This window comes from Ambystoma mexicanum, chromosome 7q, assembly GCF_040938575.1.
Source record: "Ambystoma mexicanum isolate Mex_15411 chromosome 7q, UKY_AmexF1_1, whole genome shotgun sequence".
Taxonomy (NCBI): Eukaryota; Metazoa; Chordata; class Amphibia; order Caudata; family Ambystomatidae; genus Ambystoma; species Ambystoma mexicanum.
Genome location: NC_090941.1, coordinates 1,117,548,846 through 1,117,575,644, shown reverse-complemented (window position 1 = coordinate 1,117,575,644; position 26,799 = coordinate 1,117,548,846). Strand labels below are relative to the sequence as shown.

General features: G+C 48.5%; 1 protein-coding gene across 3 annotated transcripts in view; it reads right to left on the bottom strand.

Annotated features, from left to right (window-relative positions):
- APBB1 (amyloid beta precursor protein binding family B member 1) overlaps positions 1 to 26,799 on the bottom strand; it is a 1,513,529-nt gene that overhangs the window by 1,393,214 nt on the left and 93,516 nt on the right. For all 3 annotated transcript variants that reach the window (XM_069640532.1, XM_069640534.1, XM_069640533.1), the window contains one exon: positions 14,745 to 14,829. The gene's annotated coding sequence lies outside the window, so the exon portion shown is untranslated. The remainder of the gene's footprint in view (positions 1 to 14,744; positions 14,830 to 26,799) is intronic.

Genomic DNA, 26,799 nt, shown 5'->3' with positions numbered 1-26,799 from the left:
CGCAAACCTGCGTATCACGGTGCTCGCCGCCATGGACCTACTGACGCATTCAGCCAAGTCCAAACCCGACTGAACGGACTCACACATGGCATCCTTACCATCCTGGACCATAGCAAGGAAACCATCCCGTTCGACCCCTTCGGGAATATGTTCAGCCGCTAACGCAACACAGTTCCACAGAGTGTGCGTGAAACGCGACAAGGCACAAACGGAGTTGGCCGCCTGAAGCGCCATACCACCAGAAGAAAACACCTTCTTCGCCCAGCCATCAAAACGTTTGTCGTCCCTATCAGGAGGGATGGTAGGGTACGACGCCTGCTTTGCCGGGGCCGTGGCCGCCTGCACCACCAAACTTTCCGGAGTGGGGTGCCTGGTCAAGTAGCAGGGGTCGCCACTGGCTGGACGGTATTTTCGCGACAAGGATCTGCCCACTGCCGGGAGACTCTCCGGAGCAGTCCAAGCCGCCGCCACCCTACGCTGTAAAGCCATATGGAACGGCAGTACCGGGTCAGTTGGGGGACCAACATCAAGGATGTCCGTCAGATCATCCTGCACAAACTCACCTGGGGGAGCCGACCATCCCAGATACTCAGACACCCTAGCCATAAGGCGCCGGTATGAGGAATCGGCATGGGAGCCAGGCTCAGGCCGACCAAATTCCACCTCCGGAGAGGTGTCCAGTCCACTGGCATCATGCAGCGACTGCCTCAAATCGTCAAATTGACTATGGCCCGAGACAATGTCATCCGGCACCTGACTAGGAACCAGGCCATCCGAATCCTCATCCGCCTCCGAAATATAATCCAAGTGGTGGAAAGGCACCCGAGAGTGCCTGCTCTTAACCAGAGCCTTCCTAGGGGGAATACCCGAGACACGGGGCACCTCTGACACGAAAGGCGTCGATGGCGTCGAGCGAATCGGCGCCGACGTCGAGAAAACCGGCAACGGCGCCGAGAGGATCGGCGTCGAGGAAATCGGCGTCGACGTCAGATGCAGCGCCTCCAGTATCGGCGGCGTCGACACAGCCCTCGAAGCCGGAGCTCCGAGCGTGTCCCTCGACGACCTGACCGTCGACGGCTTCGACGACTTCCTCGGAGCCGGAGCCTCGAGAAAGCCTGTCGACGCCCTCGACGCCTCAGACGTCGATGTCTTCCTCGAAGACATCACAGGTGCACACGGTCTCGATCGCGTCGAGGACCGGGACCTGGAACGGGTACGGCGAGAACGAGCCCCCTTGTCCGAACGGGACCTCTCCCGTGACTCGCGCCGACCACTCTTGCGAGCGGTGGCTCTCGACCTCTCACGGCCGACCCCACTCGGGGGCGCGGACGGTTGAGTACCCTGCGACTCAAGAATCGCCAACATCTTCTTCCCGAAGGAAGCCCATTCCTCCGGCGTCGCACGGCTGGTGGGGTAACCGACGTGCCGGGCAGAGTCCTCTGAAGAGGACCTGGAAGGCGACCGGTGTCGGCGCTTCCGAGAATGCCTCGAAGAGGCTGAGGAGTGGCGAGACCGACTCCTAGAAGAAGACCGACGAGACTTCCGACGATGACGCGGAGAGTCACCCCTCGAATCATCCGTCGAAAGCCCCGCCGACTTCGACTTCCGGGGCTTGGACACCCGACCTACCGACAATTTCTTCTTACGTTCGCGTAAGGCCTTGGACGTGAGCGACAGGCAGTCGACACAGTCATCCGTGTCGTGGGCCTCCCCGAGGCACCAGAGGCAGGCATCGTGCGAGTCAGTCACCGACATCTTGGACCCACACTCCCCGCACTTCTTGAAGCCCGGACGCGGGGTTGAAGACGAAGTGGAAGACATCGTCGAAGGAACAATTCACAAACGAACAGGTTCGAAGAACCGGAAAGAACAGAACTCTAATGAGTCGAGGCTAGAACCGAGAAACACGAAGCAACACGTTCGCGGAAAAAACGGAACTGAGGCTACTGGCGTCGTGCGTCCTACTTATCACATCGGATGACGTCGGACGTCGGAGGAGGTCCTCGACGGCGGCGCATCGACGTCATCGACGCAGGACGCAGACGCCGAAAAAGTTTCCGAAGCAGCACAGCTGTGGTGATTACATGTCATAGATATGGAATACGTCGGAGGACCCAATCCCCTCGAAAAGGCCTATTCTACCCACGTGTGTAAAGTGCATCTTGGCCCTGTAACAGTCCTGTGCTCCAAAAGCCTAATCCAACCTAAGTACCGACCCTACCACTGAAAAACAAAAAAATACAAAAAAAAGACTAAAAATGTTGAACAGGACAAGTCCAATAGCTGAAATGGTGGTTGCTTTTTACCCCTACCCAAATGTATCTCTGAAAGATTCCAGGCCTTTTGCCGGGCTGGATAAATCAAATGTTCCAACACAAATCAAGTCTCTTGTTTCCTTGTACAACAGTATTGGTCTATACCAATTAAATAGCGATTTCACCACTGGAGTATGGTTTCTTTTAATCGAACTTGGGGTCGCATGTCTCTCTCGCCACCTTTTTGTCCTGCTTCCTTGACCTCTTTTTGGGGTCTGGACGCTCTCGCCCTGCCGTGGATTAGGCCTTGTGTCCCATCTTGGGGTCGTTTGAGCTTTACTCAGCCGAGGGTGGTCTTGTTTCTCACCCCCACCATGGGGTATTGGTGCTCTGAGCCCTATGAATGTTCACCCAGGCGAGGATCTTCTGGTTCTGCACCCCACCCTTGTGTATTGGTCTCGCCTCCCTGCTCCCAGGAAGAGCCACGTACCTTCTGTGTCTTATCAGCGTTTGTCAGAGGGGGGGGGATGTCTTTGGCTCTCGCGGAACTGCTGTTCCAGCATTCCAGCGTTCTAGCGTTCCAGCGTTCTCCGCCTCGGTTCCTTGTAGAATCATCCTCTTTGGCCATAAATGCCAAAAAATCCCCTTTGAGGTGGTTTTCTTTATTCTCCACCTTTTTGTCACACACTTTCACACAGGTGCACTTTTCAGTGGGTTGCTTTCAAAGGGGGCACTTTCGTCCTTTTGTTTTCCTCAACTAATGGATTTGGCCGTGAATTTTCATTCAATGTATGCGATTCAGCTTTGTTTCAACGTTTCATGCAGTACGGTTTTCAAGATGCATAAATTAACTCTTTCAGTTTTCATTCAGGACTACCTTGTGGTGGCAACACTATTAGATGCTGAGAAGGTGTTTGACTCTGGAGTGGTCGTTTAGGTTTGCTGTGTTAAGAAGAATGGGGAACAAGTTTCTGTCAATGGTTTTATTGCTATATACCCTGCCTAATGCCAGAATCGAGGCCCCCTTCCCACCCACTTGCCTTCTACATCCCCCATAAACATTGGCCTCCCAGCCAACGCTGACATAATCCACAGCCACCTTAGACCTAGCGCTCCAAGTAGCGCCTCACCCATTACTAAGCCTAACCACACCAAACTGAACACTAAGCCCCCTGCCCCACCCAAGCCTCCCGGACCGACCCCCTATTTCACTCCTAACCTCACAGCCCGCAACAATAGACTAGGCACTAGGCTCCCCGTTACAACTAGCAGGCCTACTGCCAAAACCAACAAGAAGCACAAGGCACCTAATAAAACCATACTACTACCACTAAAAGGAGCCTTACTCAATGTCAGATCCCTTGTTGCCCACCCTACAGAAATCGTTCACATCATTCTAACCAATGATCTTGATTTCCTAGCCTTAACAGAAACCTGGCTTCATGAAGCGTCCGGACTATACTTATCGCTAGCCATCCCTGACAAATACTCTATCCTCAGAGCTGATAGACCCAACGCCAGGGGAGGAGGCGTAGCAATCATCTCCAGATCTTCCTTAGACTTCAGATCAGCCTCCTCAACGTCACTCACATCATGCGAGCTACTCACAGTCAAGTTGCAAACTTCCCCCACAAGCACGGTCACCTTTCATCTCATATATAGACCGCCATGCCCCCGTGGGGTCTTTGAAGAAGACATCACATCGCTCATTGCTGAAAACTCCAAGCCATCAGCACAAATTATTATGCTCGGAGACCTTAACCTTGGTTACCGCAAACCTAATGACGCACCTGCGGCATCCTTAGCTAATGCCCTAACAGAACATGGCTTTGCACAACTTAATGTCCTCCCCACCCACCAGAAGGGCAGAATTATCGACTGGGTAGTGACCTACAGCTGCAACACAATCTGTAAGGACCCCCAACCTCTGGCATGGACGGATCACCACCTCATCCTTCTTGAGGTTAACATTTATCATGTAGTACCCAAAAAGTGTCCCAAGGCACCAGCCTGTCCTACCAGAAACAAACGCAACATTACTGCTGAGGCCCTACTGCCCCTGGTCCTACCCCACCCTCAACGCACTCCCAGCCAATGCTGATTTAAACCTACTGATTGAGACCTTCAATGACTCCATGGCCAAGGCGATGGATACCATTGCCCCTCTGAAGTTGCGCAAAGATAAACCAAGAGCTCATCTGAACTTGTGGTACACCCCCAAACTCAAGTTACTCAGAAAAAAGAAAATTAAGGCACAACTCGCATGGAAAACCAATCCCTCTGCGGAAAATAAAATAAAATCTTGCGAATATATCTTCTTTATATAAAAGTGAGATAATTTGCACCAAAAAAGATGCATACAATGCCAGGATTGATCAGGCAGGGGGCTCCACTAAAGAATTATTTAAAATTCTAAAAGAACTAGAAAATCCCAATCCACCTAAGGACACCTGCTTGAAAGACAAACCTTGGTGCACCAGCATTCAAAACGCCCTTAACAATAAAATCACAGGACTCTAAACTAAAATTGAGGCCAAACGCCAACAACTCTCCAACAACAAGCTGGCTCACCAACGCCCATCGACACCAAATCGGTTTTCACATTCAAGAAAGTAACCAAGGTAGAAGTAAAAAAAAATCATCACCGCCTTAAAACCCTCGAACTGCAAAGGGGACAGCTGTCCCGCCCAGATCATAAAAGACGCAGCTAGAGATCTATCCCCTTCATCACTAAACTTATTAACCCATCATTCATCAATAACTCAGTCCCCAGCAACATAAAACAATCATGGGTTCTCCCACTCTTGAAAAAAAAAATCAGTAGACCCAGCCATACCCACCAACTACAGACCCATCACCACAGTCCCATTCCTATTAAAAATCCTGGACAGAGTCGCCCACCTCCAAATTCAGTAATATCTGGAATCCAACCAACTGCTAGGAATACGTCAATCTGGCTTCAGACCTCAACATGGAACAGACACTGCCCTTGTTGATCTCAAAAGTCAGATTGATGGAATCAAAGACAAAGGCAATGCCGCGATCATACTCCTCTTAGACCTCTCAGCGGCCTTCGACCTGGTCGGCCACAAAATCCTTTGTAGCCACCTAGCCACCGCAGCTCACTTCTCCTCCTCTGCCGTCACATGGATACAATCCTTTCTGGCAAACAGAACCATGCAGGTTTTCTCTACAACAGCTGCAGAAGACCCCATCCCCATCTCATGCGGGGTCCCACAAGGCCCCTGTGTCTCCCCCACTTTGTATAACATATTTACAAAGCCACTATTTGACCAACTGGAACGTCAGGGTGTCACCTAACGAATTATGCAGATGACACCCAGATACTCCTCACCATCACAGGCAACTACCATGCAGACATCACCGGGAATAACGAAATATTCTCCATCATTCAGGCATGGATTGCCTCTCATGACCTCTGCCTGAATGATGAGAAGACGGAGCTCCTCCTTGTCGGCTCTCCCAGTAACCCGTCTAAACTTAATCCTAATTACAACAACATCATTATCGATGGTCACATCATCCCTATTGCCAAAAGCTTGAAAACTCTCAGCTTTTACCTTGATGCCAACTCTAACCTCTCCAAACAAACCAACATGATCTTCCAACAGCTGCCTCACTCTTGCTAGAGCCCTCATACAGTCCAAACTGGACTATTGCAATAGCCTGTACCTAGGTGCTAACCAATCTATAAATTAACAAATTACAGGTACTTCAAAACAACGCACTACGTGCAGCACTTAACATCCCCAGGCGAGAGCACACCTTCACTGCCAGGAAATCGTGCAAATGGCTCTCCATACGACAAAAAATTGATTTGAAAACCATTTGCCTCACATACAAGGCTTTAAACCACCTAGCCCCACCATATCTCACTAATAAACTTACCATGAAACCCACCACTAGATCCTCCAACACTTTATGCTTGACAGTGCCTAGATTCTCTTTAAAAAGAGCTGGTGGGGCCAGCTTCACAGTACTTGCTTCCCAACTTTGAAACACCTTACCACTCAACATTAAATCTATTGAGTCCTTCCAGATCTTCAGGAAACATGTTATCGGTTGGCTCCTGAACAAAGAGTAGCACCACAGATATGTGGTTACACCTCCTTCTGCTTAACTATGCCTGTGAACTCTACAAACATAGTTAATACAGCAGTTTGTATACTCTGTAAATTGCTGTATATTGAAATTGTATATATCACAATATGTAACTGTCTTCTTTAAGCGCCCTTCTACCTCTGGGTTTGGAGCACTATACAAATAAATAAAACAAACAAGGTGACTGGCCAGTTAACACCGATTATATCCTTGGAGAGTGTTAGGGAGAATGTGCCAATTCCCTCTACCTTAGAGACCCCCAGCAACTTTGCTGGATTTTGAGGACTTGATTTCTTTTCCTTGAGAGAGTGTGACCCTTTTCCCACACTCTCTCATGTATTTTGATATGCGTTTTACCCTTGTGTTTCCTTTTTTGTGGAGTCTAACCAACTCCATAGGCATCATCTTTTTCAATTGTGTCACATAGCACCCTCAGTGCAGTGACACAGGGTAGCCTTTCAGGCTTTCCCAAGGTTTAAATACTGTATCTGGGATAAACTACTGTTTCCCAGAGCAGTGGGGTGAAATCGACTTCACTTAGTCCTGTACATTTCTAGACACAGCACAACCCATCTTCCTAAAGAGTGCTGGATGGGTTACCTAGTATCCCCTGTGTCTAGATACTCATAACAGTCAACTGTTACCCTTTCCTCTCAGAATGGCTGGTGGCAGAGGTTTTACAACAAACTACCATGATTTTTCCCAACCGCAAACTATTCGTAACTACGTTTACGTTAAATTCCCGGGAGCCATGTTTTTCAAGATGGCACCCAGCCATCGTTGCTAAAATAGTTCCCAGTCATCTTTTTTCGCCATGTCTTTGTGGAAAGGTCCCTCGAGTTTTCCTCTGCGCGCCAAACCAGGTTTGGTCTCTTTGTTTATTCGCCTTTGGCAGGCTTCAGGGGTGAAACCCACCTCTGGCTCCAGAGTGTCTTGGGTAGGTAGGAAGTGAGGGAGGTGCCCAAAACTCCCTGTGCTTAGTCTCCTAAGAGACCCAAATGCACTCTGACGATTGGCTGGCTGACTGACTGTCCGGCAAGGACAGCCACCCTGCTGAGTGAGTGGCAGCTAGGCTGGAATGAAGGGGCGAGAACTGAATAAAAGGCGAGTCTCTTGGCTTGGAAGGCAGAGTCGATCACTGAACGAAGGAACCGAAGAAGAGCTTGAAGAGGACGGTGCTGCAACTCCTGGACTGTTGGTTTGCCCGGTGAAGCCCTGCTGCAGGTCCGAATCATCAAGTTCGCATCGACAGAGAAGCCCTGCAAAGGACGACTTCTTCATTTGGGTTGGTAGGACCAATCAACTCCCAAGTAAACCACCTTGACACCCATCTCAGAGCTGGTTGCATTTCATCAGAGTGCTGCAGGAAACCATAGAGCCAGGGAGAGGGACACCAGATTGTGTGCGTTACTTGTAAGGTGGCCGTAAGCGCTTGGGTGATCCGACGGACTCCCACGACGTTGGACCGACCGAGCCTGATCCCCCCCCCCCAGCTGAGTGTGTGACCTCAGAAGCGAGGACAGTCCACCTTGACAGCCAGGACCAGCGTGTTACCAGTGTGGTAGCTGAAACGCGAAACAACCACTGAAATTGAAGTTTGCCAGTTGCAAGCTTTTGACCGTCCCAGTGCAGTGCAGGAGTCCCCCTGACCCGACATCCTCCTACAACTGAGGCCAAGGAACACCGAGATCTGCAGGAACTGCCAGGAAGCGAAGTCATCAGCTGCATCTTTTTCTTCATCGTATGGTACTGTAAAACAAGACAGAGAATTTACCGCTCACAGCAAAAGTGCTTGAAACTTTTGCAACTCGCAGGCCTAATCAGCTTGTGACCCAACATATGATTCTTCTGTTTACCAACTAATTCCAAGAAATTGTGCAGAGACTTTTTCGTTTATTTACCAGAACCGCTTTAACCTAGCCAAGACTTTAGGCCATTGACTTTGGCCTAGCCTATTGAATTGAATCTTCTGGTGTACTCAAAGTATTTGTACTGTCTAAGAATATTAGTAGTCTTTTATGTTCTGATAACATTTGCCTTTTATTCTTCTTGAAAAGTATTGAAGTATATTTATTTGTGTGCTATTATATGATTGCCTTCTTCGAATGAATGTTTTATAACTGACTGATGAATACATTGATGAGTATTTATCCAAAAAACCTTGAGTATAAGAGTTTATTTGAACACCTGCGATTGTAGACCTCTGTGTAACATCATTGCTGCTCACATTGCCCTCTTGAGATAAGCCTGGCTGATCAACACGCTATCAAAACTGTGTAGTACAGAGTTATACCAAAGGTTGCTTTGCTTACACCTGTAATCATAGTTGTGTGTAGTGTTCCCAGAGAGTACTGCATACAAACTTTGCCTAACAGTGAGTGTTACCAGGCAGGGATGCCCTCTCTTGCCTTCGTTTGCCCTGGATATTGAGACCCTAGCCCAATTACTGAGATAATCACATGCACAGGGGGTTATAACTTTATAGCAACAGGGTGGTGGTCTCTCTATACGGACGATATGGTGCTTTTTGTTAAGAATCCGCTAGACTATTTTGCACAGATTATGGCAGATGTGTTGGCCTTTGGAGAATTTTCCGGATTGAGCATTAACACTGCAAAATCTTTCCTTTTTCCCCTCATTAACTCTACTGGAGCGGTTTGATAAGGGCTTGGGGTTCCAATGGCACACGGATTACACAAGGTACCTAGGGATGGACGTGGCTTGCACCTCTGAGGTGCTGTATCAGCATAATTATGTGGGAACAAGTCAGGTTGGATGTTGGGAGGTGGATGCTACTTCCCCTTAACCTTTATGGTGGGGTGACATTCGTTTTGCAACCTGGCTTTTCGTATGTTTTTCTTCATGTGCCGTTGGCGATACCAAAAGTTCTATTTTCGGGGGTGCAGTCAGCGTTGTCCCGGTGATTTTGGGCAGTTAAGCATCCCCACTTGGCTTGATAGAGCCTTGGTGCGCCATTAGAGAGTGGGATCTTTGGAAGCGTACTATGAAGTGGCTCAAGCTGGTTTCTTGGTATATTGGTTTGGTAAGGGAGTGGACAGGGACCATGATGAGGTGGAGCAAGCTCTGGTTGTGCCTTCGAGCAGTTATATTGACGGCTCCTGGTAGATCGTCTAGACCACAGAATATGGTGGAATTGGCTTGTAGAGCGTGGGTACGTATCAAAGGAAAAGGGAGGGGAGAGATGCCTTACTCTTCCGAATTACTTGTTATCCACATTCCTGGTGTACCCTCGACAAATGTTTCTAAGCGCCACAAGACAAGGGAGGGAGTACATACAAGACAAAGTTCCTACTAAGCATTGTGTCATTCAGATCGTGCAAGTGCGACAATAGAAGTGCAGGGGGAAGAAGCAGGTGGGGTGCGAAGGAGAGGGGAATGGGGAAGAGGGAGAGGGGAAGGGGGAAGAGCGATCAGGGCAAAAAGGCTCTGAGTAAGTGCAACCAGGGCAGCAAGGCTCTAGGTAAGTGCAAGGAGACAGGAGGCTGTAGCTGTAACAGTTACAGCCCCCAAGTGTGTGATAGGCCAGGAGGCAGTGCAAGAAAGGCTGGTCGTGGAGGAGCCTGGTACCCAAGAAGACTCTGGGGGAACCAAGCAACCAGTCGGCGCAACAGACAGGCAAGTTAGCAAGGGAGCAAGAGAGAAGGCAGAGGAGAAAAGTAGGGTCTTGAGCTGGTTCCGGAAATTCAGGTGGTCCGGCTCAAGTCTCAGAGGGGCAAGGAAGCCGTTCCAGAGAGAGAGGCACCTGTAGAGAGGAGAGAGATCTATCCCCCACTTTTTGCATGGAGAAACATCTGAGAGTTGGAGGTAGCTAAGCGAAGGGCTCAGAAGGAAGGTATTTCAGAAAAGAGAGAGAGAGAGATGGATGGATGAAGTATGGGCCCGGCCCCAGACAGACTTGTGGACAATGCAGAGGGTTTTGAACTTATCTTGAACCTGATCCTTGCAGCCACCGGGAGACAGTGGAGAGATTCAGAGCTGAAGAGCTACGGTCCCTGGGCTTGAGGCCAAGGATAAGTCTTGCAGTCTTGTTCTGGATTAGTTGCAAGGGGTGAAGAGTAGGAGGTAGACAGATTGAGAAAGAGGCAGTTGGAGTAGTCCAGCCTGGAGAAAACCAGGGTTCTGGAGACAGTGAGCTTCTGGCGGGAAGTGAGGAAAGGTAGAATACCTCTGAGGAGGTGCAGCTGGAAGTGGGCCTTTTTTGCAAGGTCCGCGATGTGAGGAGAGAAGGAGGGAATAGAGTTGAAGAGGACTGCAAGGTTATTTTCCCGTCACAGGAAGGTGAGGGTAGAGCGCCCAAGGATGGCGCCCGAGTGAGAGCTGGAGAGCGAAAGCAGGGGTCCCAATGAGAAGGATCTCATCTGACTGGCATTAAGGCAAAGATCGTTGTAGGCGCGCCAACCCTGAATCGCGGATAGACAGTCAGGAAGGAGCAGGGAAGAGAGGAGGCTGAGGGAAGCCTGAGGGAGAGTAGAGTGTCATAGGCATAACACTGAAAGTAAGAAGAGAAGGTGGAGATCAGGTGGCCTAGATAGACATTGAAGAACCAGGGTCAGAGGATAGAACCCTGCCTGGGGGACACCACATGTGGGGAGAAAGGACCCAAGTTGGACCTGAGAGGGACAGTCCAGGAGGAAGGTCAGCCACGCAGGGCCTGATCCGTGATGCCCAGGTTTACACAGTCTGTTGATCATGTCGTGATTGACGGTGTCGAAAGCAGAGGAAAGGTCAATGAGGATTAGGACAGAGCGAGAGCTGGAGTCGAGGTTAGAGACCAGTCCTCATAGGTGTTCAGCAGAGCAGGTTCCATGCTTCTAGCTGCTCTGAAACTAGACTGATGGTCAGGGAGGCAGCCAACAGATTAATTGTGGAGGGTAAGCTGGGATATGGCCAGCTTTTCCAGGAGTTTACCCAGGAAAGGAGTGATAGAAATCGGACGATAGTTTGCTGGACAAGTAGGATCAGCAGAAGGCTTTTTTACGTGGGGGTGCACAAAGAAGTGCTCGAGGAGAGAGGGGAAAATCCAGTAGCAAAAGAGTGATTGCAGAAATCAGCCAGGGCTGGAGCGATGGATCTTCCATGTTTCAGGACCTGGGCCAATTTCTATCAGTAGAATGCTGGAAGGGTAGGGGGAACGCTACATCTCTGGAGGTGTTCATATATTGTTGGTTACAGGACTCACTGAAGGGGTTGTTCCCAACCTTCCCGAAGGAACCCAAGACAGTCTCCATATTAAGCAGCATGATAAAGGCTGACAGAAGTAGAAAGGTTGTGTCTGCCCTGTATGGCAAGGGATTGGAGGCCCGCTGAGGCATCTCGAGAGAGGTGGTAAGTGGAATTAGGTGGCGCTGTAACTGATGAGTTGTGGTGGTATTGCTGTGCACAGGTTAATAAAATGTCCCTTATAGTTGGTATAATAGATACATTTTACACACACATACACATCAATTTTACTACACATTTTCCATGAAACGTCAGATCAGTGTGTTCAGTGCGCAGCTGCACCAGCGGACTTCGCCAATGTGGCCTGGGGGTGTCCCACCATCCCCAGTGTATCAATTTCAGGTGGCTGTGTTTTAAGTATTGAGTGATATCAGGGGAAGGAGTGGAAACCACACCAGAGATGGCATTATTCAGGTATACCAAGCAGCCGTTGGGCGGGCTGTTGCTCTTGGCAAAGAGGAGGGTGGCAATGGTGTGGGGGAGAGCTCAATGCCCTAAGTTGGAAAGCGGTTATCCTTTACTGTGTTGAGTTAGAGACTGAGCATGGAAAGATTGTTCATCTGTGTGCTTAACTTAAAGACATTTTGGATCCTTATAAACGATATTTACTTGCACAAGCACGAACGGCAGGGGTGCATACAGAAGAGGAGGTATCTCAAAGACTGATATAGTTCACCAGCGTGGGGGTTGATGTTGATGCACATAGCGGGGCAAGAATATTTGTATTTGGGAGTGAGGGAGGGCAGGGGGACTAACTGAACCACTGCTTTTTTGTTATGTTCCGTGTTGAAAATAATAAAGTTTAAAAAAATTAAAAAATAGGTTTAAAAACTCCAGCGTGATTCCAAGATGGCCGCTGCCTAGATCAGACGTGCGTTTATTCGCTCTCTCTCTTGCATGTTTTGCCCGTCCTGCAGTAGCTTGACCCCCAGAGGACAAAGCACTCAGCTCCAGCTGCCCACTCGCACCATGGGACCAAAACACTGCACTTGAAGCAACTTTAGGACTGACGCTCAATCGTATCTGAAGCACTGTCCAGCTGGCACCGCCCAAAACTCAAGCGGGAGCTCAGGCAGCAATGGGAGCCTGTTCCGCCGAGGCACCGGCTATAAATCTGGGGGTGCCAGACCCTCAAGAAACTTCAAACCACAGGGGGAAAGAGCTCCTTGAATAACAAAAAGGTATTGGTCACATGTGCGCAATTTAGACACTGCCAAGCAGCAAGAAACTATAACGGGCCGGAACCTGCGCATAAGAAGGGGCAATGCTAGGCCCTAATCTATTCCAAGCATTACCCATTAAGGTTCAGATTTTGTTTTTTCACAAAATACACTGGGCCAGCTTGGCCTTTATATGGCAAAACAAAAGACGGTGGATAGCCCTACCCACCCTAATGCTCCCAACCACTACAGGGCTGGGGGGTGGGGAATAGGCCTTCCCAATTGTTTGATATATTACTGCGCAGCAGAGTTAAGGGTGATCCGGGAATGGTCCATGGTCACAGCAGGGAAAAGATGGGTTCAGATGGAACAAGCAGTGGGGGGACCTAGACTTAGAGAGGTACTGTAGCTACCAAAACAAGATCACCCTGCCAAAATTCATGCTTGTGAAATCACGCATACAGTAGAGGACGTCTGGATGTTGCTGTCAAAGAATATGGCTTGATGAGATTACCTCACTGTTTACTCCCTTGTCCCTTAATCTCCAGTTCACACCTGACCTTGAACCAAATGCATTTAAGGAATGGAAAGATCCTGGATGTGAAAAGCTGAAAAACTTGTTTCAGGGTTCAGAGTATAAATAATGTACACAGTGCAAGAAAGAACTGGGTCTACATGAAAAATGCAGGTTCCAATATTTTCAGTTGAGACATTCGATTTTAGCTCCTCCAGTCAAGACAGTGGCGGCAAGGGAATTAACTCAGTTTGAGAAATTCATATTATTCAATCAAGAGAATAAAGCCTTTGTCTCTAACCTACACAAAATAATGGGGGAAGGGTCTCTGAATGTGGGGGATCAACTCCAAAACACTTTGGTGGGACACTTTGGGAGCAGAGGTTTCAAATCAAGACTGGGAACATTTATGGAAAGTAATACCCAAACTCACTAGATTGCTTCAAATCAGAGAATTCTGGTATAAACTAATGGTGCAATGGCACTACACTCCAGCCTGGCTCAATCATATGAACCCTACCATTTGGAATAAATGTTGGAGGGAATGTGGATCAGTGGGGGTTTGGGCACATGTATGGCTAAACTCTGCGGGCTTAGCACGCTATTGGGAGGAGGTTAATAAACATGTTTGTGCGGTATTTTCCATTTCTATACCTCCCTCTATGCGCTCTTGTTTGCTGGTCACATTCGTCACCCAAAATCAATCCAGAAAGCCTATTTAACTTTGCAATTAGCTGCATTGCTTGTGATTGCTCAGAACTGGAAGCATACGGATCCGCCTAACATTACTAAGTGGTTTTTCAAAGTATGGAACTTGGTAGCCTTAGAAAGGATGACTTACTCTTTGCAAGGAAACCACGCAGCTTTCACAAAAGATTGGGAAGTGATTCTGAACATTTTCCATTAGGATTTCAATTTTGTATATTGTCAGCAAAAACGGTGAATATTGGGTATAGCATGAGACACTTATAACTGATGGTTTGGATACACAACACTCAAATGGAATGCCCCATGGTACGGCAGACTTGCGAAGAAGGGGATGGGCGTAATAACGGCAGGTGTGTGGAAACTTATTTCTGACCTGCCAATACATTTTTTTTTTTTTTTTTAAACTCTGGCGTGTCTCTACCCTCCAGGAGGAGGATCCCTCTTGCAAAGCTCTCCATGGTCTTCCTTTTTCCCCAGTTGGTGTTGCTCATGTGGCGTCTTTAGGGCCCACACTGACACAGGACTGGATGATCCTTTGCATCCTTTATTTCCTACTCAACTACCCCCCTTAAGTTGATTGCCTCTACAAACTCAAATTAATAAAACTCATTTGGAGGCGTGCCTGTGGTTGTGCTCCTGATGGACAATCTAGTGGTATTTAGCAGTTCTTGATGTTCTGTCTATGCACCATTAATCATTTCAGCAAGCACCAGTATCTTCTGCAGAAGATTTCAAATCGCTCACCTGCTTCAGGCTGGAGATGCTGCCAGCATTCTAACTTCTGCCCAGAAAGACTCCCTTAAACTGGATCAGGTGAGAAATCAGAGCCCTGGGAAAGAAACATACCCATTAGAAGTGGCATGCATATTGTGGTCCAGAACACCTTTAAAACAAGCATGGCCCAATAAAACTGCACGTGCACTAGATGATCAATATTGTATCCTCATTCCAACAAGAAACAAACCACCCCGACGTCTGCAAGAGTACTTCGCCATCTAAAACCATGAAATAGAACATACAGTCCACAGTGAAGTTATCACCAGAAATTCCCTTCAGACCAAGGGCTAAAGACACAATGCATCTGGTAGTAAACAAACCCCTCGGTGTTGCATTCATCACCAAACTATCTAGTGTTAATACCTTGTTAGGCAATGTTTTTGTGCAGTACCACTACACAACTAGGACTACAAGTGTAAGCAAAACCAACCTTTGGTATAAGTCGGTACTACACAATTTTGGTAGCGTTGCTGAGCAGCCAGGCTCATCTCAAGAGGGGAATGTGAGCTGTAATGATGTTACACAGAGGTCTACAATCATGAGTATTCAAATAGACTCTTATACTCAAGGTTTCTGGGTAAAACACTTATTAATTTATTTCACAGTCAGTTCTAAAACATTCACTAGAAGGAGGCAATCTATATCACACAATATACTTCAGTACTTTACATGGTACGGGTCTGAGACATTTAAACTACTTTGAAGGAGGAGCAAGAATGCATAGGTTAATAAAAAAAGAATATTACAGTTACTCTTAGACAGTGCAAATAGTTTGAGTAGTTCACCAGAGGAGCCAATTCAATGCAATAGGTTAGGCCAAAGTCAATGGGCTAAAAGGCTTGTATAGGATACAGCAGTTCTGGTAGTTAAACGGAAAAGTCTTTGCCAATGTTCTCAGAAGTAGTTCGTAAAAGAAAGATTCATAGGTTGGGTCACAAGCTAACTAGTCCTGCAAGTTGCAAAAGTTCCAAGCACTTTCGCAGTGAGAGGTAAGTTCTCTCAGTCCCTTACAATGAAGAAAAAGATGCAGCTGAAGACTTCTGTTCCTGGCATTTTTTGCAGATCTCGCTGTTTCTGAGCCTCAGTCGTGGGGACAAGAGGGAGGACGTCAGGGGTACTCCTGCACTGCACTTGGACTGGCTGCAAAGCTGGCAAATCTTAAATTCTGGTAGCTGTAGTCAAGCACACAAACTGGTGTCCCTCTCCCTGGTTATTTGGTTTCCTGCAGCACTCTGAGGAAAATACAACCAGCTCTGAGAATGGTATCCAGGTAGCTTACGATTCGAGTTGATTGGTACCACCAACTCAAAAGGGAGAAGTCCTCCTTGCCGGGCTTCACTGTCGAGATGAACTTGACGATTCGGACCTGCAGCAGGGCTTCACCGGACAAACCAACGGTCCAGGAGTTGCAGCAGCCGTCCGCTTCAACTGGTCTTCGGTTCTTTCGTTCCAGTGGTCGACTGCCTTCCAAGCCAAGAGACTCGCCTTTTATCCAGTTCCCTCCCATTCATTCCAGCCTAGCCGCCACTCACCCAGAAGGGTGGCTGTCTTTGCCGGACAGTCAGCCAGCCAATCACGCCAGAGTGCATTTGGGTCTCCTAGGTGACTAAGCACAGGGAGTTTCAGGCACCTCCCTCACTTCATGCCCACCCCAGACACTCGGGCGCCAGAGGTTGTCTTCAGCCCTGAAGCCCGCCAAAGGAACAAAGGGACCAAACCTGGTTTGGCACGCAGAGACACTCTAGAAGGATCTTTCCAACAAAAAAAAAAATGCCAAAAAAAGAAGACCGGGACCTATTTAAACAAGGGGGCTCAGACGCCATCTTGAAAAACATGGCTCCTGCGATTTAACGCTACCGGTGTTCACAGTCAGGAAAAATCATGATAGTTTGTTGTAAAACCACTGCCACCAGCCATTTCGAGAGGAAAGGGTAGCATTTGACTGCTACATGAGTTTCTAGACACAGAGGATACTAGGTAATCCCTCCAGCACTCTGTCCAGAAGGTCCGGGAACCAAATCTGCCTCGGCCACGACGGTGCGAAGAGGATCATCCTGCATCGGGACCGTCTGAGTTGACTGATGAGTTGCAGAATCAATGGCAATGGAGGGAACGCATACAGGAACAGGCCGTCCCAGGGGAATGAGAAGGCATCGCCCATGCTCCCCGGCTGGGGAAGCCTGCTGGCGAGCCTCGTCACAGGAATAGGAGATCCACTTGATCCTGCCGCAGTTCCCACTCGTGGCACGAGCGCAGTTCCCGGCTGAGTGAGTCGGCAATGGTGTTCTTTATTCCTGCCAGATGGAAGGGTACCAGAAACATCCCTTGGGCGACGGCCCAATGCCAAAGATCCTGTGCTTCCTTGGATAGGGCTGGGGATCTGGTGCCCACCTGCTTCCGGATGTAGAACATAGTGGTGGTGTTGTCGGTGAAGACCCTTACCACCTTGCCCTTGAGGGACGGAAGGAACGACCTCAGAGACCAGAACACAGCCCGGAGCTCCAGGACATTGATGTGTAGCTCTCCTCCGGGAGCCAAAGGCCTCTTGCGTGGAGATCGCCGGTGTGCGCTCCCCATCCCCTCCAGGGAGGCGTCCGTCATCACCGTTTCCTTTTGTGCCGGGGTCTGGAAGTCTGTGCCTGCCGCCAGATGCGCGCAGGTGCCCCACCACCGGATCGCTTGGCGGAAAGTCTCGCTGAGTGAGATTCTGTCTTCGAAGCTGCCCGTCGTTTGCATCCAACGGGCGTCGAGGAACTCTTGCAGGGGTCGGATCCGCAGCCTGCTTAAGCGCATGAGGTAGATGCACGAGGACATCATGGCGAGTAGGGACAAGATGGACCTCATCCTGACCATGTCCATGGTCAACAGCCGTTGTACCTTGCCCAGGATGGCCTTCGTCCTTTCCTCCGACGGCGAAGCCAATCTCTCCACTGTGTCGTGTCTGGCTCCCAGGAACAGGGGGACTTGCGACGGTACCAAGTGGGATTTCGCAAAGTTGATCGAGAATCCCAGATCCGTGAGCAGTTGGACGGTCTTCGCTGTGTGATCAACGGCGAGTTCTCTTGACCTTGCTCAGAAGAGCCAATCATCCAGGTAGGGGTAGACGTGGATCCCCTGCAGGCGCACCGCCACTGGTGCTAGGCACTTGTTGAACACCCTGGGTGCCGATTTCAGTCCAAAGGGAAGGGCCTTGAACTGATAATGTCACCCTTGGACCACAACTTGCAGGAATTTCCGATGTCTTACCAGAATGGGGATGTGGAAGTAGGCATCTTCCAAGTTCAGCGATGATAGAAAGTCACCCTCCTCCAGCTGTCCTGCTGGAGGGTGACCATCTGAAACTTCTGGGACTTGATATACTTGTTTAGACGACGGAGGTCCAGGATGGGTCGCCAACTGCCGGTCTTCTTTCGGGCGAGAAAGTATTGCGAGTACACTCTGGAGCCCCGGAGCCTCTTTGAGACAAGTTCGATGGCTCCCTTTCTCAATATCACCCGTACCTCCAGCAGCAGTTGTGGGACGTGGTTTTCCTTCCTGGCCACGGGTGGAATGCGGGGGCACCTCTTGAATTTCCAGGGTGTGCCCGCGGGCCAGGGCGTCCAGCACCCAACGGTCGGTGGAGATGGACTTCCACACACTGACGAATTTCACCTGCCGGCCTCCCACTGTGGTGCTCCGGTGGGGGCCCGACGCCACGGCCGGTTCAATCCTGAACCTTGTCGCTGTGGCGACGACGACGGGATCCTGTCTTGCCGCGTCCTCTGTAGGTCTCCTGCGATGGGGAGGGGGCCGCTTGGCGGCACGATGAGGAAATGCCACCGAATCCTTTGGAGGCACCTTGCTTGCCTCCGGAGTTCCGAAAGGACGGCCGTCGTCGTTGAAGAACTGTCAGGGCTGGCTGGAGTAGTAATCAGGAAGAGTATGTACATAGAATTAACATTGTGGTTGCCCAAGTCAAGATGGAGAGAAAGAAACTTAATCTGATTGGTTTAAGGAACAATAGTATGTTTGGTTTGTCTGATTGGTGGATAGGATAATGGGTTGGTTTCTTGGGAGGTGAGCAAGATTCTAAACTGCCTTTCATCCAAAGTAATTCAGTGGCTGGGTGTACATTAGTTAAGCTCCTTAAGTGAGGCCTTTCAGAGTTCAGAAGATTTCCTAAAGAAGTGAGAAAATCGCTGCTGAGCCAGAGTGATCAAGACATCATCAGGTGGGATTGTTCCTTTTAAAAGCTTAAAGATTCTCACATTGAACTTCCATTTTATATCAAAAACTTTAGAAGTTTAAAGTTTACTATAAGAAAAGAAAACGTTTTCAATTATTTTCCGTATTGTAAATAAACTGTAAAGACTGTGCGCGTAAATTTTAAAGTTGTTAATAGCGTGAAATGTGTTTCAAGACTGTTTAACGTGCACGCGAGTCTTCGTGTCTTCAGCAACGTCGTTGGGAGCGCATGCGTATGAGAGCACATGTTGGATTGCGATAGAGCGAGAGCCCATATTAACTGTGCGCAGGTAATTTTTAGCGCGTGTAGATTTTTCACGTGAGTGACGTTACGTATGAGCGCGCGTGTTAGATTGCGATAGAGCGCGAGTCTATTTTTATTGAGCGCAAGTTGTTTTTGGTGTGTGAACTATTTTCACGTGAGAGACGTCGCAAGTAATAGCGCGAGTTCAGTTGGCGATAGAGCGCGGGTCCATTGGAACTAGCGCGCATAGTTTTTCAGTGCGAGCGCGTTTTTCACGTACACGTGAATTTGCTAACGTGTGCGTGTATTTATAAGGTGCGCGTGTAATTTTTTTGCGCAAGGACAATTTCTCACGTCTTGTGATTTCGCATGTTAATTGCATGGTTGCAGAGAGTGAATACGTTATTCAAGAAAGTAACTATATATTTATATGTGTAACAAAGAAAAGATTCACACGCAGAAGAAGCAGCAGCATTCAAGAAAGTTTATGAGTTTCTACTTTATGCAATTTTCACACAAAAGAGAATTCAATACTTCAAGAAAGACTGCATTTCTCAAGAGTATTTGAAAAATTCGAACTTACTGGAGTTAAATGAACTTAAAAGTCAAAGAAGAATATCTAAGGTTGTAAGGTGTTTTCAAGAGTCATTTTTCGTTAGAATATTAAAGAGACTGGAATGGCTAGTGACAATATGCACTAAAACATTCCAACAGTTTACAAGATATTCCATAATTTAATTAACCTCTAAGTCTTAAACAGAGGCATAAGAGGTAAAGAAGTTAGAGTTGTTTTAAAAATAATTTAGAGAAAAAGGTTTACACTAATGCATAAGTAACCAAGTGTATTTGTTTACTATAGATACCAGAGCCTACCAGAAGGTTGCAGGGCTGCAGTGTCTCCGTTGTTATTTTCTCCAAATTCCCCTTTCCCTTTCTTGGGGTTCTCAGCTTAGCTTTTACTTCAGGGTTGAGAGGTCAACTCCTGGTGAGGGTCTGTGGGGCCAGCATCAGCTCCTGTGGAATTCAGTCAAGCCGGACCCTGACAAGAACACCCAAGGCCCGAGCCGTCTCGGTGTCCACCTTGATGGCTTGTAGAGACTCGTCCAGTGTCTTGCCGAACAGGTTGTTCCCGTCGAAGGGCATGTCCAGAACCCTGGTCTGCACGTCCAGGCGTAAGTCGGTGGCCTTGAGCCAACCGCGCCGGCGAACGCTAACACCGTTGCCCATCTGACGAAAGCCGGTGTCCACGATGTCCGTGGCCACCGTAATGGTGTGGTCCGACACCACTTCGCCTTCCAGTAGGATCTCCAGGGCCTCAGCCCTCTTGTCGTCCGGGAGGAAGACCAGTAAGGGAGCGATCTTGAACCACAGCTCCCTGTCCGTGCCACGATAGCAAGGGCGTTCGCCGCTTTAATCGTTGTCGCTGCCAACGAAATGACCCATCGTCCCATGGCGTCCAGCTCCTTCACCTCGCTGTCCAGTGGGGATGTTTAAGTTGACACCGTCGACCCCGCCGGATTCTTCTTGGCCGCCGCAGAGAAAACCAAATCCGAGGACGGCTGTGCCCTGAGACACAAAGGGGCAGAGTCTGGGACCTGGTATTTCTTCTCGTACCGGTCTCTCCTGGCAGGAGCCGTTGATGGATTCTTCAGGAGCGCCAGCCCCTCCCTCTTCCCAGATGTCGTCCAGTAACGGGATTGAGAGGAGAGTCTTCCTCTTGGCCTCTTCGTGGCAGAGCTGGAAGAGCTCAGATGCCCTGGAGATCATGGCGTGGAAGGAGCCAATTTCGTCGGGTGGGGAGGCTCGAGGAGGTGGGGAGGCTCGAGGAGGTGGTGAGGGGAGGTCCATTCCGTCGTTACCACCGTCATCGACCGTCCCATCCCTCGGAGGAGGGGATGGGGTTGAAGGCTGCACAGGGGGGAGGGGTTGTGAGGGGGGGTGTTTTAGGATGGACTCGCCTCTGCTTGTTAGGCGGGCTCCTCCCGAAGCTTACCCGGCTTCTCCGACTTTCTCTTCACCGAGCCAGAGCGTTGGCTCGTGGTTGATGGCGTCGGTGATAGTGCGCCCTGCCTGGCAGCCAAGGAGCCTGACCGGTCAGCGCTCCTGGTGCCCGCGGACTCGCGGTGCTTTGCCTTTTGTTGGGCCCCCGTTGCGGAGCACCCTCAAAAGGTCTTAGAAGACCGCTGAGGTTTCTTCTTCTCACCTGCTGCTGGGCTCTTCCCCTCCAGCCAGTTGGTGAGTCGAATACGACGATCCTTCATTGTCCGTTCAGACATGTTCTTACAAAACGCACAGTCCTTCTCCACGTGCAATTTGTCATTGTGAAGGCAGTAGAGGCACCGAGAGTGTTCATCCTCCTTGAAGACGTTCTGAAGCCTGCAGCCAGGGCAGCTCCTGAACAGCTTCGATCCAGTAGGCGTCATGCTCCCCTTGTCCTGGGCCATGTCCACACAGGGTAGGCCTCAAAGGTCTTCTGGAATCCTCCGAGAAGGAGAAGGTGAAACACGATAAAAAATGCCCTTGAGGGGCGTAGAAAATTTCCGAAAACGGATCCCCGTTAATCGGAAGCAAAGTCGGTGGAGCTTGAGGCTCGATTGACCGAAAATATAAGAGTAAACTCTTCGAAAAAACGCAAACGCAGTAAAAGCTCAAGAGCTACAGCACGAGGACTCCCAACACTTGAATGTGCAGTAAAAATCTGAAGATGGCTGCCAGAGGAGGGGCTTAGATAGAGGGCAGTCATTGGCTGGGGGCAGTATGACCCAGAGACCAGTGATTGGTTAGACAGTTCGGAAACAAAACAAACAGATTTTTTCTTTACTGATGATTCCCAGCCTGACAGGGAATATTCATGAGCATGTGAATCCATGCCAGACCCAATGCTGGAGAACAGTAGTTTATCCCAGGAGGCGGCATTTAAACCTTGAGAAAGCCTGGAAAGGTTTCCCTGTGACTCTGCAGGGTGCTGTGTGACACACATGAAAAGATGATGCCTATGGAGTCGTCTAAAACTCCATAACCAATGGAACACAAGAGTAAAATACATTCAAAATACATGAGTGGGGAAAAAAGGCTCACAAATTCCAGGTAAAAAAAATCAAGTCCTCAAAATCCAGCAAAGTTGCTGGGGGTCTCTAAGGTGGAGGGAATTGGCACATTTATAAGAATTCTCCCCAACACTCGTCACCCCCAGACTAAGGGACAGGAAGATTTAATCCACCCCTGGTGATTCTCCTTACTCCAGTCGGTCATACATTCTGGAGAGACCATCAGCATTTTAGTGAAAATCAAACCCCTGTAGGTCGATAGACCATCTTAACAATTTAGGATTTTCCCCCTTCATCTGCATGAACCATCTCAAGGGTTGGTGGTCTGTCTGAATCACAAAAGTAGATCCATACAAGTATGGTCTAAACTTCTTCAGAGACCACAAAATGGCAAAACACTCACATTCTATGGTTGCCCACCTCGTCTCAGGTTCCTTCAGTTTCTTACTGATGAAGCAGATGGGGTGTTCCCTGCCTTTGTCATCCAGCTGACTCAGAACTGCACCTATACCTGTATTGGAAGCATCTGTCTGCACAATGAAGGTTTGGCTGTAGTCCGGAGCGCCTGCGACTGGAGCTGGACAAAGGGCTTTCTTAAGTCCTTCAAATGCCTTAGTGCACTCCTCATTCCACCTGGCCTTCTTGGGGAATTTGGGTGAGACCACCACATTCAAGGGAGAAGCTATGGACCCATAGTTCTCTATGAAGTTCCTATAGTAACCAGTGACGCCTAAAAAGGCTCTCACTTGGGTTCGAGTAGTAGTGGTGGCCCATTATTGTACAGCTTGCTAGGCAATGGCCTTATTTCACCTCCTCCTACCTCATGTCCAAGGTAGGCCACTTTGCTCCGACCAATTTGATATTTACTTGCCTTTATGGTCAGATGGGTCTGCTCAAGAGCCTCCAATACATATCCTAAGTGGTCAACATGCTCTTTCCAAGTAGGGCTGAACACTGCAATGTCATCCAAATATGCCATGCAGAGGTCCTCCATCCAATTCAGAACTTGATTAACCGTCCATTGGAACGTAGCAGGTGCATTTTCTAATCCAAAAGGCATAACCTTAAACTGGTAGAGGCCTGCTGGGGTCGAAAATGCAGTTATCTCCTTGGCATGGTCTGTCAGAGCTATTTGCCAATAGCCCTCTCTCCCCTCTCCCATCTCTCCCCCCTCTCGCCCTCTCCCCCCCTTTTCTCTCCATCCTCCCTTCCCCCTACTCCCCCCAACTTACCTGCTAGCATGGTCAACCACAACCAATATGAATTGATTGCCTGAAGAGGTTGGAGGGGTTTAAGGGACCAACAATGTTGATTCCCACCCTCTCAAAAGGGACTCCCACCACAGGGAGAGGCACCAAAAAGTTGCCACATTCTTGGCTCCACTCTTGCAAGATGTCTGACAAGTGTGACAGCTCCTACAGAATGTATCTACATCAGACCCCAACTTAGGCCAGTAGAAATACAGAGAAATCCTTTCCTTGGTCTTCTTAAAACTTAAATGGCCAGCTAAAGGAATCTCATGGGCTAACTGTAGGAACTGGTGTCTTATCTCCTGGGGCACTACAAGTTTTCTCTAGTCCCCTGGGATAGACTCAGTAGGTTCACTGTAGAAGAGGCCCTCTTCCCAGTACAACCTGTGCTTCCCTGGCTCTTGCCCATCCAGCTGGAAAGCTGCCTGTTGGCGAAGTCCTTCAAGAGTAGGACACTTTCTTTGACCTCTGTTGAAGTCTGCCTTACAGGGGCCACCATCTGCCAGTAAAGACTGCAGCTCAGGATGGTCTTTAGGAGCCAGATCTCCAAGAGGGGGGGAAGGTCTTCTTCCAGCTCTGAATCTTCAGCAGCTGATTCAACCCCTCCTGGTGGTTTCTCACACTCAGCCTCAACTGGTGGAGGAGTCAGAGGTATGACTTTGGACAGTCCCCTCGGGTATGTCCTTGTTGGATGCACAGGAGTGCCATCTTGCTTTTTCCTTCAGACCTTGGGTTTCCCCTTTGTCTCCTCCTTGGAAATGGAAGTTGGCATTTCCTGTGAAATGGATGTTATTGGTTCTCCAGAGCTAGATGACGAAAATTATCCCTGTCGACGAGTCTACAAAAGTCAGTTTAAAGAATCTAAATCCATCAGTGGAATCATAACCATCAAAGAAAAGTGAATTAAACTGGTCCACATTGTGATAGGGAATCAGTATCGGCCGCCCTAACAAGGGATGAAGATACAGAACTGAACAGCCTGGAGGGGTATAAGCCAGTCATCACACAGAACAAAATAATGTTAAATATGAGGGAAACGAGCAAACAAATAGAGACACGGACTACATATCCCAGAATGCCTCAGCAAAGACCTCATCAGTATAAAAGCCAGAAAAGGGGAAAAGAAATAAGGCAAAGGAGATGAAAAACCGCATTTCCCTATTCAGGTGGACTTCCACAGTCACGGTTTAACACTAAAACTCACTCCACGAGAATCAAGCAGGGAGGAGAATTAGCATCAGGTGTGATAACACTGGGGATGGGAACACCCAACGTTCATTACCAGGGAGGAGGGGGCATGCGGGTTAAAAGGCTCCCAAAACTACTCCAGCTCTCCCTCTGTTTTTAGGAATGGAAGGAGGCTGACAGCAGAGGCACGGAATGAAACGAGGCCAGTCCCCAGTACCGGTGGGCTTACTAGTTGGAAAAGGAACACCCTCCGGTGGACGCCTTATCTACCCGGCAGGCAAGCCCGTCTGCGGAAGGAAGGAAAACTCCAGATGGGAAAGGAGCTGGAAAAGAGGTGAAAAGTGGCTTCAGGAAGTTTTGTTTATTGGGTGATTCGACCCGAGTTGGCAGAGCAGTAAACAATTGTGTGTTTTGACGGGCGTGCAGAGGAAAAACGCCCTAATCTTTATGAACTACATTTTTCTCAAGAGACAGCTGCAACCTTTGGTCTCACCTTAAAGACCGGCATTTTATTTGCAAAGTACGGCAGCCAACCTTACGAACTGCATTTATTTCAAGGGACAGCTGTATCCATGGTTTTCAACCTATGAATGGCGTTTTGTTTGAAGAGCTGCTGTAATTCCGGGTTCACTCATTGCAGTCTGCCTTTCAGTGAAGGAGGGGCCCAGAATCCTTGTTTTTGCTTTTCGAACTGTATTAAAGTGCCTTGAACCTACAGAGCCACGGTGAGCTGTACAATAAACCTCATTTGTTATCCAACCTTATAGTCTCTGGCTCACTATTTAACACATATGCACATGGAATACAAGAGACAACACGCATCTATTCAATCAACCGTCATCCATCCTAGAATCTTTTAATATTATATGCCTGCAAGAAACATGGTTTACGGAAAAACCCGCTTGCGATGGATTTACCACTCTCCTGAACCCGGCAATCAAAGGAGCCCAAGGAAGACCCTAATCAGGCCTTCTCACATCGATAAATATTAGTCCAACCCGGAGTATAGTGAGCACTAATAACATCAACTCGTGGATTCAAAACACGATAATAAAAATACAACAAAGTCACGCACCAAGCATACAGGAGCAACCTGAACGTCCGATATCCCTACTAACGTCTACTGGAATCCTGCAACCATCAGCGATAACTGTTCTGGATGGTATTTTTATAAAGATAGACGAAACATTTGCAATATACAACCATGCCGAATTCATTATTTGCGGCAACTTGAACATTCATCTGTATATGAATAAAGGAGAACCAATGAGCAACGCAGACCTATCCTTGAGAGCGAAGAGATGGCAGAAAGACATGAACATACGGAACCTTACACACTTAAAGCAGCCAATTGATGACACAGGCACAATCAAACCGACTTGGGCAAGAGGAACCTCCTCAGCAGTAATAGACTACATCTAACTATCAGATGAACTGAAAGAATCAATAACTGAAGCTTCCGCAGATCCCACCCACAACAAGCGACCACTACTAACTATCAGCTAAAGGCCAGGGACTAGCGGAACCGAGAAAAAAAACACTCATGTACACCGATAGAAATTGTGGGCAAAAACCCAAGACTCCGAATCACCCAATCTCAAACCCAAGAGTTAAACAGCCAAATACAGCATCCATTGATGAAAGACAGACAAACTCAACTATATCCATCTCCTAACTCCATTTCTCAAGGCGAAGAAGAAGTATGACAAGACGCATCACACCTTCAACGCAGAACTGGCAGAGAGGAAAAAAGAAATGCAGAAGACAATCCGTCGGCTGAGAAATAGCAACAACCCTAGTAGTAATCAGCAGATAAAAAAAGGCAAAAAACAATCCTATGTAAATTGGACAAAATCATTCCAAAAGACACTGCTACAAGAGGATACAGAAGCAATCATGAGGTCATACAAAACACACAACCTAAGAGAACTATGGAACCTGCTGAACAACAACGCAAAAAAAACAACAAGATTTGACAGCAAACGTCACCCAACAACAATGGATGCAACACTTTTCTGCTATATACTGCCAACGGAGCACTGACATAAGCGATATCCAATCAAGCTCGA